Here is a 16,423-nt window from a genome sequence, read left to right as displayed (position 1 = left end):
TACTCTATCAAATATTAGGCATCTAAAGTTTTTAAATTAATTGAAAAAACTATTAAATTATTATTTCCTAAGATTTGTGAGTTATGAAGACAAAAAACCTTTGAGCTCCTCTAATTGACATTCAGACTTAAACATCTTTTTTTGTTAGTGGCTTTATTACCTGAAGCTCAGAAGAACTGTTTGGACTGTGTACTGGGATATCAGAGATGAGAAAGGGTAAGTAGTAAGAATTAGAATGTGTTGCTGGGAATTGTCCAGCATGTAATAATTACAAAGCTTAGGGAGCTCAACAAGGGTTGAATCAAATGTAATTACCTGTTGGAAGGGCTGAAGGCACTTGCCCCAAAGCTGAATGGGACTGTCTGCTACTGAGAGACAGCTCAGGGCATTTTATTGCCTCCTGTTGGCAAAACACCTGAACAGCCATAGGCTATTCCCCAAAATGACAATGCTTCTATACCCAATCCTTTGAAGTGTATTATCTCCACCTTGCCTTAGGACAAATTGTGTTAATAAAAGCAGGGTCCTAAGTCAAGGAGGGGAGTCTTCAGTTCCTTTAGCTGAAGATCTTCTGACCCCAATGCCAATATATATATATATTTTTTTTTTTAATTGATTTTTTACAGAGGAAGAGAGTGACTGAGAGTTAGAAACATCGATGAGAGAGAATCATCGATCAGCTGCCTCCTGCACACCCCCTACTGGGGATGTGCCCACAACCAAGGTACATGCCCTTGACCGGAATCGGAACTCGGGACCTTTCAGTCCAGTCCACAGGCCCACGCTCTGTCCACTGAGCCAAACCGGTTTCAGCCCTGATGCCTTTGAAAATTATCTTTCTTCTTGGTGTACTCAATCATCTACGCGCAGCCCCTTTCTCCAGAATGCTGGACCCTTTGTAAGGCTGGGAAAAGAACCCCAGCAATGTTTATTTGTGAATTTGGTCTTAGAAGGAGTCAAAGGTTTGAAGGTACAATGTACAACGTTTATTACAGAACAGTCCTCATAATGGTGGAATAGAGAAGAACAAGCTGTGAGCTTCCTTTATTTAATTGATGGTTATTTCTATTAACTAGAACATAATTATAGACGATCATTTTGCCTGAAAGAACTTTTTTGTTAATTCTCACCAGAGGATACCAGTATTTTTTTCATTGCTTTTCAGAGTGGGAAGAAGGGACAGAGAAACTGGTTGCCTCTCATATGTCGTGTCCTAGTCTGAGTGAATCCACAACCCAGGCATGTGTCCTTGAACAGAATTGAACCTGAGACCCTTCAGTGTGCAGGCCAGTGCTCTGACCATTCAGGCACAACAGCAAGAGCTCATATGCATGTTTTGTGTTTCTTTGGTAAAATTTCAGCTCCTCAGTCTCCTTGGCTACAGTAATCACAATTCTGAACAGGATTTTATGAAAATGTCTATTGATAACTTAGAATAAGTTTATTAGAGAACTAGAGGCCTGGTGCATGAAATTTTGTTATGGGGTGGGGTAGGGAGGCATCCCTCAGCCCACCTACACCCTCTCCTGTCTGGGACTCCTCAGGGGGTGTCAGACTGCCAGTTTAGACCTGATCCCTCTCTCAACCACTGGCTCCCAACCACTTGCCTACCTGCCAGCCTGATCAACACCTAACTGCTCCCCTGCAGGCCTGGCTCCCCTCTCCCCCTCGCAACTGTCCTCCCCTGCTGGCGTGATCACTCACAAACTGCCCTCTCCTACTGACCATCTTGTGGCCATCTTTGACCACACGGAGGTGGCTATCTTGTGCTCTGGTGGGTCAATTTGCATATTACCTCTATTAGGATAGTTCATTGGCTTTGCAACCTGTTGATTGCTTGCTCTGTATAGCATCTTATCCTATTTAGATTTTTTTAAATTGGTTTGGGAGATATTTGAGAATGGCACAAACTAGAGGTAAGTAGACCTACTAGATGGCAACACTAGTATTCTACAGAGCATCTCACTGATGGGGAGGATGAATTCAAGCTAGCAGAATACATTTTCATTAGAGGCCTGGTGCATGAGAATTGGTGCACTTGTGTGTGTGTGTGTGTGTGTGGTGGTGGGGATGTCCCTTAGCCTCGCGCCTGCATACACTCACTGTCCGGGACCCCTCGGGGAATGTTCCCCTGCTGGCTTAGGCCCTGGGGTATCGGATCTAGGCTGCCAGACATCCCTCTGGCAGCCCTTAGGAGATCTGACTAATGGCTTAGGCCCACTTCCTCGCGGCCCTCCCCCCCTTCCCCCCCCCCAAACCACATTCAGACATCCTTAGCGCTCCAAAGGAGGTGAGTGAGGCTCCCACCACCACTGCATGAGCCCGGATTGTGGCTGGGCAAAGCCCCTGTGGGAGTGCACTGAACACCCAGGGGCAGTTCCTGTGTTGAGTGTCTACCCACTGGTGGTCAGTGGGTGTCAATGACTAGTCATTCCCGGTAGTTATGCTGTTATGGTCAATTTGCATATTATCCTTTCATTATATAGGAAATTTCACAAAATTTGAGTAGAGTATTTCTTAGCATAATACTCCCCAGGTCCCTCCATGCTGTCTCAAAGAGATCCTCCTTTTTTACTGTTGCATAGAGATACATATATTCTTTCTGATTGGTGTTCTGGATTTCTTAAGATATAGTATTTACTCTGTATACTAACAGTTGCCAACTTTTTGGACCTCGAGGACCACTAATGGCCCGTGGGCCACTGGTTGGCAACTGCTGCTTTATACAGTGCTCTCATTTAGTAAAAAAAAAAAAAAAAATTTGAGCCATGTATTGTTGAGTAGTAGTCCTTAGTATGAATGTACCCCTTTTTTTTTTTTTTTTTTTTTTAATCCACTCTGTTGAGCGTTTTACATGTTTCCTGTTCGGGGAAATAAGAAGCTGCTAGGAATGTTTACATAAAAAACTTCTGTGGCTTCTGGGTGTATATATAGTATTAAACTGCATTGCTCTGATAAATAATTTAAAATTTTTCTCAGCACTGTTTTGTATGATACTTTCTCATGCATGATTTTTAGTATTTTATGTTTCATGATGCTGGGGAATTTATTTTTCTAATTGCTAGTTTATAGATAAATAATGTTTAAATCTTGTATCATGAGACCTTGCTAAGCTTGTTTTTATTTTGCTGCTTTATTACTCTGGTTAACACTTCTAATACATATTGAGTATTAGTGATAACAGTGGGCTGTGACTAAAGTGAGGTAAGTAAGACACCAAGAGAGCAAAATTCAAGGAGGGGCTTCAGGGCGGTGGCAGTAGGCATCTGAGTGAGCACATCCTTGCATTCCTCCTGCAGGCTCTGCCTCTGTAGTGTCCTGGTCCTGCATGAAGACCGTTTTGTCTTGTTCAGATTTCAGGAAGACATTCAGTATTCCATCCATGTTTGCTGTTGGGTTTGTGTAGGTGCTTAGATAGATGGCGTCTTACGTGGTCTTTGTTTAGTTCTCATCAGGTACCCTTTTCTCCCACCCATTGAAATGGTCATAGCCTTTACTCTGTGAAGATACTATTCCTGTTTTGGGGGAGTTTAGTAATGAAACCTTAGGACTGAAAGAGGCCCCCAAACATTGTAGACAAATGTCTTGTTTTACTGCCCAGATTACTGTGCAGTGGTGGCCAATATGGCAGTGACTAAAGTGTTCTCTGAGGTGGCAACGGGAGAAACCAAAGGTGGCACATGTTCTTGAAACAGAAGCAATTTTAGTTGATTTGACACGTTGACTTTGCAAGACCTCCAATGGGTGACATCCCTCCATCTATCTGCTCACGTGGGAGGACCCCTCAAAACATCACTGACAGAAAAAAGCAGGCTTTTACACCACCTCCTTCAGCAGTGGGCCAAAACTGTCAGGAGCAATAAGGACCAAGCCTGTCTCGAGGGCTAGAGAATTATCTATACAAACAGCCCAGCATTCATGAGGAGACAAGTCTTAAGCACCCCCACAGGTGCCTCCCATCTTATCTGCTCCGGCTGCACCCTGCACCCAGCATTGATCCGCCCTCACCCACACATATACCCCCGCCCCTTGTGCATACCACTTCTAATGTCAAAACCTGTGTATTTTCCTTGGCTTTAAAATGTGCCGAGCCGTGGCTAAAGGGCATGTTGGACTGTGTGATGTTAGATGCTAGTCACAAGCACCCTGACTCCAGACAACAGGCCGCTCCCCAGTCCTCTGGAGATAAAGAGCATGTCTGCAGCCAGGCAGCCTGGAATTACCGGATCTTTACCACTTGAAAGTAAAAACTGCTCGCTTGCACAAGTGCCCGAGTCCATATTCAAACTGGCTCATCAATCACTCAGCTAAACCTTTTCTAAATAAGTCCCTTTTCCACCTAAACTAAACCTTGGTGGTTCAGTTGTCTCACATATTTAAAATTTTAGAATTATTTTCCCATCACCATGTTTGCTTGGGCTTCAGTTTTAGCATTTTAGTAGTAGGGCAGTTTGAGGTGAACTGAATTGCTCTAGAAATCAAAAAAAAAAAAAAAATCCATTTAGGAGTCAGAAATGCTGCCTTAACTAACGCCTTGAAGTCCTTAAACTTGATGCTCCCGCTCACCCATGTTTTCCTCACCAGCCCTGACTGGTTTCAAAGCTTACAATAGAAATTGTGAAACCAATGCTGATGAAACTTTGGAAGTAAAGCAGTTAAACCAATGCTGGTAGCCTTGAACAGAGTTCCCGATAAGCGTAAACTGGCAATGCATATTTAGCTTGAGGTTTTTCAAAATAGCCATATATAAAGTTTGCATGTATTGATAGTTACAATTTAGATATCAGAATTTAAGGTGCTGGTTAGTTATGTCTAGGCAGCATAATTACATTAAATGTTTAAAGGAAACTGGTTCACTGTAATAAGTAGGTTAAACTGCAAGAATGTTCTGTGAGTTTACAGTGCTGATTATGAGTTAAATTTAAGTCATAGTGCTAGATGATGAGAATAATAAAAATGAGCCACTGTCACAACCTAACAGGAAGGTGACCTGGTGATAGGTATGTGGTGCAAGAGCACAGAAGAGTGCCTTTTGCTTAAGGAGGTTGGGAAATAAAATTGGAAGAGGTCATCTTTGAACTAACAGCTCTACGAGCCAACTAAATACCAAGCCAGGATGTGATACTCATTGTAAGGCAAATATTTTTTAAAAGGTCAAGGTGAATTGCTTCCTCTAGAAATTTCAAGAATCCATTTAGGTGGAGGGGTTGAAAGTTGAGGGAGAAGGGGAAGTGGTTACCATGGTGGTGGAAAGATTGTGGTGGATGCTAAACTTAGATTTCATTTCCTCTTCCACTTCTGCCTTCAGGTCCAACTCATTGAGTATTGGCTACTGGCAGCTCACTGCTCAGTTCCTCCCTAGAAATGGTTCTCAGCTAAAGATTTCTGTGTAAGAAAATTTCTTAAAACTTATTTTGGCACATTTTTTTATTTTATTGATTTTTTACAGAGAGGAAAGGAGAGAGAGTTAGAAACATTGATGTGAGAGAATCATGGATCAGCTGCCTCTTGCACATCCCCTACTGGGGATGTGCCCACAACCAAGGTACATGCCCGTGATCGGAATCGAACCCGGGACCTCACAGTCCCAGGCCAACGCTCTATCCACTGAGCCAAACCGGTTTCGGCTATTTTGGCAGAAAATTTAAAGGGACAAAAATAATCCTGGAGGGAGCTTCAAAATGGATGTCAGTCAGGTAGACTGGATGCCAGGAGACCAGTTAAGATTACTACTTGATTCAAAAGAAGACAGAAGGAAGGCCAAGAGGCACATGAAAATATGCTCAAAGTCACTAATTATCCGAGAGATGCAAATCAAAACAACAATGCGGTACCATCTCACACCTGTCAGAATGGTTAACATCAACAAATCAACAAACGACAAGTGTTGGCGAGGTGGCGGAGAAAAAGGAACCCTCATGCACTGCTGGTGGAAATGCAGACTGGTGCAACCACTGTGGAGAACAGTATAGAGTTTCCTCAAAAAATTGAAAATGGAACTCTCATTCGACCCAGTAATCCCACTCGTAGGAATATATCCTAAGAAATCAGAAACACCAATCAGAAAGGAAATATGCACCCCTATGTTCATAGCACAATTTACAATAGCTAGGATTTGGAAACAGCCTAGGTGCCCATCAGCAGATAATTGGATCAGAAAACTGGTACATCTACACAATGGAATACTATGCTGCCATAAAAAAGAAGGAATTCTTATCATTTGCAGCAACCTGGATGGAATTGGAGAACGAGAACATCATGCTGAGTGAAATAAACCTGTCGATGAAAGAGAAACACCACATAACCTCACTCATTTATGGATAATAAAGAACATTATAAACTGATGAACAAAAAGATAGATACAGAGACAGTAAAGCAACAGACTGTCAAATTACAGCGGGGAGGGTAGGGAGATATGGGGGAGATAAGAAATCAACCGAAGGACTTGTATGCATGCATATAAGGAAGATCAATGGAGGAAAAACTTGGGGGGGGGGGTAGGGGGATGGCCATTGGAAAGATATGTACACATATAATATCTTAATAAAAATAAAAAAGACTACTACTGGAGGAGAATGTAAGAAACATTAGGACTTGAAGTTGCAGAGACAAAAAGAGGTAAAAAGTAGAAGGCCTAAAGTTTTCTGATTTGGTTCTGACAACTCAGAAAAAGGAGGAGGATTAGATTGATAAGTAATAGACTTGCTTTTGGTTATGTTGAGTTTAATGAGCCAAAGATGGATAAAAAGAAACATTTGTGATGCTAGGATGATGAGATGATGGTCACCTTTTAATAAAGAATGTTTAATCTTTTCTGCAAACTTCTTAAGTTTGTTTACTTAAAATGTGAAAGAATTGCTTAATTTAAGTGAAGTAAACATGTACAATAGGGATTTATAGATTTCACAGGAATGTGAAATAATAAACATGTTTGACATTGTCATCTTGGTGACAGATTTATGGGTATGCTTTTACTCATCTCTCTACAGTGTACATCAACTGTTTGAGTAGTACATAAGAATAATAAAGCAAGTGTTCCTGCCCTTGCTCCCCAATCCCCTGAGCAACCTACCCTGTGGGTATATGCAGGGAAGTAAAGAAGTGTGTGAATGAGAGCTCCCGTGCTGAACTGAGCATGTGCACCTCATCCCTGATGCATATTATAGAGCATAACTTCCAAAGCTAGGATGGAGGCAAACGATTGGGTAGGTTCCAAGATCAAGGCCATGGCATTCATATATTCAAAAAGGTTGGATTCACACAGGAATCAGCATTTTCCTGATGGCATTTGAGGTAAAGGGTCATGTAGACTAAAATTTTTGACACAAAAAAGCAGTTTTTCCCAATCTGTCACAGACTGATGACCACAATAAGTCAATAACTATTAAAATGAATTTCTCAATAGGTGCAGCCTGATTTTTAAAATTTATTCAGAAGACAAAAATTATTCTACCAAATAATTACAAAAACTAAACACTTGCCCTCAGTTTCTGTCCTTACCTGGTTGAAAACATAACAGCTTGGTGCTTATACCAGTCAGCAGACGTTTTATAGCCTAATCTAGTCCAGTTTATACTTCAGGACTTACCAGCCAGGAATGAGAGAGAGGGACATGAAGTGAGGGTCATTTTCTTGTCTTTGTGGAAGTCATGTCTCCAGATAAAAAGCAGGGATCCAAATGGCATTTGGAACCAGATGCTACCCCCACTCCACATCTCCCTTATTCATTAGGTTGTTCAAAAAACATGTGAGTGCTGGTACTCATACCTTCAGAATGAGCTCTATGCAAAGGCAGAATACTGGGTAATTTTTAGAAGATTTTATTGGACATTTATAAAGCATTAAAATACATGTGAAGTAAGGAAGTACAACAGCACCCACATCCTAGGGGACAATGTTAATAGGGATTAAAATACCATCTCACTTAAAATAGTCATTGTTACTATCCTGGGGCAAGACTGCTCAAAGACATTGTTAGGACCTGGTGAAAGCTGTTTCTTCCCTATCTATCCTTGCACCCAACCCTAGTAATATTTTAAAAATATATTTTATTGAATTTTTACAGAGAGGAAGGGAGAAGGATAGAGAGAAACATCGATGAAAGAGCAACATCCATCAGCTGCCTCCACACACCCTACTGGTATATAGGACCAAGGTTCATGCCCTTGACCGGAATTAAACCTGGGACCCTTCAGTCAGCAGGCCGATGCTCTCTATCCACTGAGCCAAACTGCCTAGGGCTGTCTTGTTTATTTAATGGAAAAGACTCCAGGCTGGACTCGGGCAGGGAGAATCCAAGCAAAGTTTAGCTGTGCCATGGGTTGAGAACTTAGAGCTGTGTGTTCAGAGAGGCCAACACAGCCAGAGCTCACAGGATAGGGCCCCACAAGTAAGAATACACAAAGGCTTCGAACACCAATAGAGGGTTCTTGAATAGTAATGTGTTGGTCAGTGTGTGATGACACTACCAGAGCCAGAGGAAAGAGTCACCGGAGGGGATTAAGGGGAATGATCCTTGGGGCTTACACAGGGCTAGTAATAGTTCCTTTTCCTAGCAGCAAGACTAAGAACTCTCAATTCACGAGATTCAACAATGAGGCAAAGTTAGCCCTAGACCAAATCTTCCCTGTTTTTGCAAAGCAGGACCCAAAAGGATCCAATTGGTTTTAAATAATTTAACTGCATTCCAGAACAAAGCTCAGGAAATTAGAATTTACACTATCATGCATTACAAAATGACTTGGTGTGCAAAGAAGCAGGAAGATATAGACCACCCTGAGGAGAATAATAAATTATAGAAAATGCAAACTATTCTATAGTGATAGGAAGCAGAGCTGTGGCTACCTAGGAAGGGGATGTAGTCTGAAGGGGCAGGAGGGAAGGATTATAAAAGGGCACAAGGAAATTTTTAGGGGTGATGGATATGTTCACCACCTTGTTTATAGTCATAGCTGTACACATGCCAAAATTTATCGAGTTGTTCACTTTTTAGTACTATGTGTAATTTATTGTATGTCCATTATACCTAAATAAATCTGTCTTAAGATTCTGAAACTTAAAATTTAGTTACAACAAAACTAAATTTTCTAATCATGATTTTACAAAATTGGCCATCCTACTTCTGCATAATAATAAGGGGTTATCATGGTCCAATTTTTTTTTTGGACTGAGTGGATCAATTCAGATTTAAAACCAAGTCATGCCAGGGTTAATTAGTTCTAAAAGAAGCCTGAAGCTTATGGGTGGAGATTGGCCACCATCTGAACCTGTTTCAACAGAGTGTCTATTGTATGAAGTGAAACTGCCTTAGGCATTTTTGAAAACTTATCTAGATTGATAGCTGAGGTGTTTTTCCCACATTAGGCAAAGCCCAAATATTTTAATTCCCTTATTTTCACAAACACCAATGCTTTTGTCAGTTCTCCTTCATCACATGTATGCATATGAACATGCACTTTTTTCTTTGAATGTTAAATTTGGTAAAAGTTGCAACTCAGAGAAATCGTACTAGTATATAAAATAATGTGTGGGATTTTCTATCTATATAAAAACTTCTATTCATATATTTCTCAGTTCATTTTAAAATTAATACTTCTGCACATTATGTTAAATAACCAAATTCATAAAAATGCAAACGAAACATATATAGGGTGAAATTTAGTCACTCTCTTACCTCAATCTCCCACCTACCCAGTTCTCTTCCTCAGAGGCATCCAGCTTTGCCAGTTTCTTGTATGAACTACCAGAAGTCTGTGCATATACAGGCAAATATGTGTATTTGCATATGCAGGTAAATATGCACATACATATATGTCTTAGTAGATAGAACACAGTCTTATTATAACTTTTTTTTTTTTTTTTTTTTTTTTTTTAAATAGGGTGGTTTTTTTTTTTTTAATATATTTTATTGACTTTGTACAGAGAGGAAGGGAGAGAGATAGAGAGTTAGAAACATCGACGAGAGAGTCATCGATCAGCTGCCTCTTGCACACACCCCCACTGGGGATGTGCCCGCAACCAAGGTACATGCCCTTGACTGGAATCGAACCCAGGACCTTTCAGTCCCCAAGCTGACGCTCTATCCATTGAGCCAAACCAGTCCCGGCATAACTTTTTCCAGGCTGGTGTGGCTCATTGGTTGAGGAAGTCATGCTTGGATTCCCAGTAGGGAATTGCCCAGATTGCAGGCTCAATCCCCAGTAGGAGATGTGCAGGAGGCAGCCAATCAATGATTCTCTCTCATCATTGATGTTTCTAATTCTCCCTCTCCTTTCCTCTCTGAAATCAATAGAAAATATATTTTTAAAAATGTATAACTTTTACATAGGTAACACACTCATGTGTTAAAATTCAACAGGCACAATTCTTTTTATTTATTTTTATATTTTTTATTAAATTATTATCTGTGTACATATTTTAACATTGCCCCCTCCCCCCCATACAACAGGCACAATTCTTGAGGTTTCCCTTCCATCATGTCCCTGCTTTTAGCTCATTCCCCACTTAAACAACTCATGTTGCCAGTTTGTTGTGCTTCCTTTTGGACAAAGTCTGTGCATATATAACCAGGTTGTTTCTTTTTACTAATAACACAATCTTGCTTCACATGTACAGGGACTACTGATTTGGTTTACTGTGTCTTCCCTATGCACCTAGCAGCTCCTGTCACCTAGGAAGTGTGCAATAAATATTTTTGGGATGAAACAATATAAATAGGCATCATCCTTACCTCCCTAATCTCTCTCATCTTCATTTTTAAATATAGAGAGCAAATCCCATTAACTCACCAGTGGGTTATTTTCTGTTTCATACCTTCCTTACTTTTTCTTTTTTTAAAATAAATATTTATTGTTCAGATTATTACAGTTATTCCTCTTTTTCCCTTCAATAGCTCCCCTCTACCTGGTTCCCACGCTACCCCATGCCCTTACCCCTCCCCCGCATTGTCCTCATCCATCGGTGTACAATTTTTACACAGTCTCTTCCCGCACCCCCCTCACTGAGAATTGTCAGTCCTCTCCCTTTCTATGCCTCTGATTCTATTCACCAGTTTATTCTGTTCATCAGATTTTGTATTCACTTGATTTTTAGATTCACTTGCTGATAGATACGTATTTGTTGTAACTTTGTTGTTCATAATTTTTATCTTTACCTTTTTCTTATTCTTCCTCTTCTTAAAGAATTCCCTTCAGCATTTCATATAATCTTGGTTTAGTGATGATGAACTCCTTTAGCTTTTTCTTATCTGTGAAGCTCTTTATCTGACCTTCAGTTCTAAATGATAGCTTTGCTGGGTAGAGTAATCTTAGTTGTAGGTTTTTGTTATTCATTACTTTGAATATCTCTTGCCACTCCCTTCTGGCCTGCATAGTTTCTGTTGAGAAATCAGCTGACAGTCATATGAGTACTCCCTTGTAGGTAACTGTTTTTCTCTTGCTGCTTTTAAGATTCTTTCTTTGTCTTTTGCCCTTGATATTTTAATTATGATGTTTCCTGGTGTGGTCCTCTTCAGATTCCTTTTGTTTGGGGTTCTGTGCACTTCCTGGATTTGTAAGTCTATTTCTTTCACTAGGTAGGGAAAATTTTCTACCATTATTTCTTCAAATAAGTTTTCAATGTCTTGCTCTCTTTCTTCTGGCACCCCCATAATTCAGATGTTGATACACTTGAAGTTGTCCCAGAGGCTCCTTACACTGTCTTCATATTTCTGGATTCTTTTTGCTTTTCCGGTTGGGTGTTTTTTTCTTTTTTGTATTTCAAATCTATAACTTGATTCTTGGGATCCTCTAGTCTGCTGTTGGATCTCTGTACATTATTCTTTATTTCAGTTAGTGATATGCTTAATTTCTGATTAGTCCTTTTTCATACCTTGAGGGTCTCACTAACTTTCTCAGAGGTTTCTAGAAGATTCTTGAGTAACCTTATAACTGTGGTTTTGAACTCTATATCCAGTATTTTGCTTTCCTCCATTTCTTTCATTTGTGACTTATTTCTTTGTCTCCGTATTCTGGCTGCTTTCCTGTGTTGATAGAGTGTCCTTGTGTGATAGATGTCCTATAGGGCCCAGTGGCTCAGCCTCCCTAGTTATCTGAGGTGGACACTCTTGGTGCACCCCTTTGTGGGCTGTGTGCATAGTTTTGTTGTAGTTAAGCCTTGATTGCTATTGTTATCACTGGGAGAAATTGACCTCCAGGCCAATTGGCTGTGAGGACCAGCTGTGTCTACAATGGGAGAACTTTTGTGCTGAAGACACCCTTATGGGGCAAGATTTGCTTCAGTAGGGCTTTGTTGCTCACTGAGTCTGCCCCCTGAGTGTGTCTCTTATGGATGTGAAGAGTGGTAATCCAGTATGGTCTCACACTGACCACTGGGTACACTGGCTCTTGGGTCTCCAAAGAGGTGCAAGTCATCCACTGCCTGAGGTGACCCAGCAGGAGCTACAGAGAGATCTGCAGATTCCTCCTCTCTTTGTTTGGGGCTGGAAGTGCCCAGATGAGACTCAGCTGTGAAGCAATGCAGGCTGCTGCTGCAGGGCCTTAGGCCTTCTTTTGGAAGCTTTGGAGCTCTCTGACCCAGCTGCAGTTTGTTAGGTTTTAGGTTACAAAAGAATAGGCCATTCATATGCAAAAGGTGCTGCACTGTTTCTTAACCTGCTTTGAAGTGTGAGCTACATTCCTGTCACCCAGTTGGCAAACTATACCACTCAGAAGTTATCCACACTCTCCCCAAAGCTTCAACTAGCACTATCCCTCCTCCTTCATATCCATTTTATCTTGCCTTTCTTCCTTCTTTCATTCCTCTCTCCTATTTTTTCCTCTCTCCTACCCTTAGGCCTTCTTGGACTAGTTTTGGAGTATGGAGACATAATTGCTTGCATATGATATATTACATTTATATTTCTACTAGAGGCCCAGTGCACAGTTAGGGTCCCTAACAGCCAGGGCCTTCCCTTGTTCTGTGCCACACCCTGGTGGTCAGCGCACCTCATAGTGGACGATCGAACTCCCAGTGGGTCAAACTCCCAAGGGGACACTTTGCATATTAGGCTTTTATATATAGAGATGTTATATATCATTACATATTTTCAATAGTGGGTATCCAGATTTTTCCATTAGATATAATGTCCTCAAAATATTCTAGTCTGTTCTTTGGTTACCCTTTGTACAATATATTCATTATTAACTCATGAAAAACATTTTGATTTTCTTTATTTCTTTTTTTAAATATTTGATCTTCTTTCACATTCCCTGACTTCCAGAAGAACTAAGACAATAAAATATACAGAAAATGCCGAAGCCAGTTTGGCTCAGTGGATAGAGCATCAGCCTGCAGACTGAAATGTCCCAGGTTCGATTCCAGTCAAGGGCATGTACAGTAGGGAGTGTGCAGGGGGCAGCTGGTTGATGTTTCTCTCTCATCGATGTTTCTAGCTCTCTATCCCTCTCCCTTCCTCTATGAAAAAAATCAATAAAATATATTTTAAAAATATATATATACAGAAAGCTCTGCCTGGGTGTAAGTTGAGACAGGCTGTTGGCACCTGGAAGAGAGGCCCGAACCAAGGGACACAAGGCTGCATGCCTAGAGCTTCTTCCTCACAGAAAATATGAAGTCAAAGTACCTTTTGGTTTGCTATAAGCAACTGATCTTAACAGTTTTGCTAATCCAGTATGGTCTCACACTGACCACTGGGTACACTGGCTCTTGGGTCTCCAAAGAGGTGCAAGTCATCCACTGCCTTGAGTTATTGATCATTCTGAGCACTATGACCACCGCATATGTTTATTATATATAAACACTTCTTAGCACCTTAGTTGTGAAGGTGATTTCAGGGTACAAGGAGACATTGAACTCTTCTTCTCTGTAATAAACTTCAAATCTAATGTGATATAGACCCAATATGTCACCCAATAAGAAGCCATCATCAAGGGCTGTAACAACCAATTAGTGCTTCATAGAGAAGGATGAACCTGATCTGACCCCTGGAAAAAGGATCAAAATTTAATGAGCATACAGTGGATAGAGTGTCAGCCTGTGGACTGAAAGGTCCCAGTTCAATTCTGGTCAAGGGCATGTACCTTGGTTGCGAGCACATACCCAGTGGCGCGCGGGGGGTGGGGGGAGTGGGGGTAGGAGGTGTGCAGGAGGCAGCTGATCGATGTTTTTCTCTCTCATTGATATTTCTAACTCTTTTTCCCTCTCCTTTCCTCTCTGTAAAAAAATCAATAATATATATATATTCTTTAAAGTTTAAGGAAAAGAAAATAGAGCATAAGAAAAAGAAAATAGATACCATGTGAATATTATATTCTTTCATGTGAAATTCCATTTTTTTAATGGTTCTTTTAAGATTATTGCATGAAGGAGTTATACTAGTTCAAGGTAAAAACAGACCCCAAATGGCTAAATTATTTAAGCTGTGAGGTTTTTAAACTTGTGGACAAGAGACAGAAGGGAAATTCTACTCTTTGCAAAGAAATCCTCACTTGGGCTTCAGTGAGCCAAAAGCACTTAAAACACATGAACTGTCAGCTGGCCATCCTTAGCCAGTCCAGTCTCAAAGAGGAACTGGCATAAGTTCTTGTGCTGGTCACCCTGCAGCTGAATTACTTCTCCATTTCCTGATACTCAATGACATTACCATTACAGGCAAATTTCATCTTAAAGGCCTTCACTAGTTTCATTTTATCCTAATCACCAGCGATCCCTTGGACAGTGGAAAGGGATCTGCTGTTTCTCTGTTGAATTCATATTTTATCTAATAAACAGGAAAATATGCTAATTGATTCTCATGCCATCACAAAGATGACAGCGCCCACAACCAATAAGGAGGAAATATGCTAATTGACTGTCCCAACCTCAAAGATGGTGGTGCCCACAGCCACAAGATGGTGGCACCCAGTCCCTTCAGGCCTGCTGGGGTGACAGGCACACTCCAAACTCCTGCCTCCAGAGTCTCCCAGTCCCCTCAGCCTCCCAGCCGCCCAGGGCTGGCCCAGGCACAGGCAAACCTCAGATGGCAGATGTCCAGGTGCCTGGGGCTGCCCGAGGCTCAGGTAACCAGAAACGGCTAAGGCTTGCACTGCTGGCAGTAGCAGCAACAGAGGTGTGATGGGGACATTGCCTTCCCCTGATCACCGGGTCACCTCCTGCCCTTGAGGGCTCCCAGACTGTGAGAGGGGGCAGGCCAGGCTGAGGGACCCTCCCCGCCTTCCAGTGCATGAATTTTCATGCACCAGGCCTCTAGTATGGATATAATCCCCAGTGTCAGTGGGAAGATCATCACCCTCCCTTGCATTAGCAAAGGGGTTGAAGGAGTGGAGGTTCTGATAGCGGACGTACTATACAATTCCTTTTCCTGGTGGAAACGGCCTGTGGAAGGCTGTGGCGGGAGAAGCATGCAGGGTGAACAGAGCTTCCAAAAGCAAAGGGAGTTGAAAGGGAGGTTGTTGAGTCCTCGCCGGCTGTGCAATCACTCAACGTGAAATTCCATTTAAAAACTAGGTTTCATCATTATTTTGTAGACAAAGAAATCACTCAAGGGACGTTCATTGAGTACCTACCATCTGCAAAGCACTATGCAAGGTAGAGTGGGATCTAGACATGAATGGGGTGTGACCCCTGCCCTATAGGAAGTTACAATATAGTGGAGAACACCAACATGTTAAATACCTGACTCATAACTCGCAGAATGAAGGAAGCTCAGAGCTGCGACCCCAAGACAGAACAAAATGTCCTGACCACAGTGGTCAGTCTTTCTCTTGAACATAGCAAATCCCTTTTAATGGCAAATATGGACAAAATGTTATAACTATGGATGACATCAAGTGAATAACAGAGCTGCACAAATCCACCGATTCGCATTACTGAATGGTGATACCGTGTTTTACTGTGTCATCATCTTTATCATTACTTCCGCAGTAACTGTTTTTGGTCAGTTCCTTGTTTCAGCCAGGAGACTGTTGTTTCTGAAAAAGCATTACGCAAGTTGTGTGGAGGGATCTAGTATTGTCCAATACAACTTTCTCATTTTATAAACAAGGCAGCTGGGCCATGTTAAAGAAATTGCTTAGCCAAAACCGGTTTGGCTCAGTAGATAGAGCATCAGCCTGCGGACTCAAGGGTCCCAGGTTCAGTTCTAGTCAAGGGCACGTACCTTGGTTGCGGGCACATCCCCAGTGGGGGATGTGCAGGAGGCAGCTGATTGATGTTTCTCTCTCATCGATGTTTCTAACTCTCTGTCCCTCTACCTTCCTCTCTGTGAAAAATCAATAAAATATATTTTTTAAAAAGAAAAGAAAAGAAATTGCTTAAAGACCATGGGGCTCTTCATTTCCTTCATTTTAAAACTTACATTTAAGTTTTATATTGTAATTTGTCGTTTCGGGTCATTTTTGGACTTCCTTGCTCATGACTGATCCAG

The 16,423-nt window shown here is 41.4% G+C and overlaps 1 pseudogene; it reads right to left on the bottom strand.

Annotated features, from left to right (window-relative positions):
* Positions 1–14,511: 14,511 nt before the first annotated feature.
* Positions 14,512–15,681, bottom strand: LOC118705541 (annotated as a pseudogene).
* Between the last annotated feature and the right edge of the window lie 742 nt (positions 15,682–16,423).

This window comes from Pipistrellus kuhlii, unplaced genomic scaffold (assembly GCF_014108245.1).
Source record: "Pipistrellus kuhlii isolate mPipKuh1 unplaced genomic scaffold, mPipKuh1.p scaffold_m20_p_5, whole genome shotgun sequence".
Taxonomy (NCBI): domain Eukaryota; kingdom Metazoa; phylum Chordata; class Mammalia; order Chiroptera; family Vespertilionidae; genus Pipistrellus; species Pipistrellus kuhlii.
The sequence above is the reverse complement of the archived record's forward strand: the minus strand, read 5'-3'. Positions and strand labels throughout refer to the sequence as shown.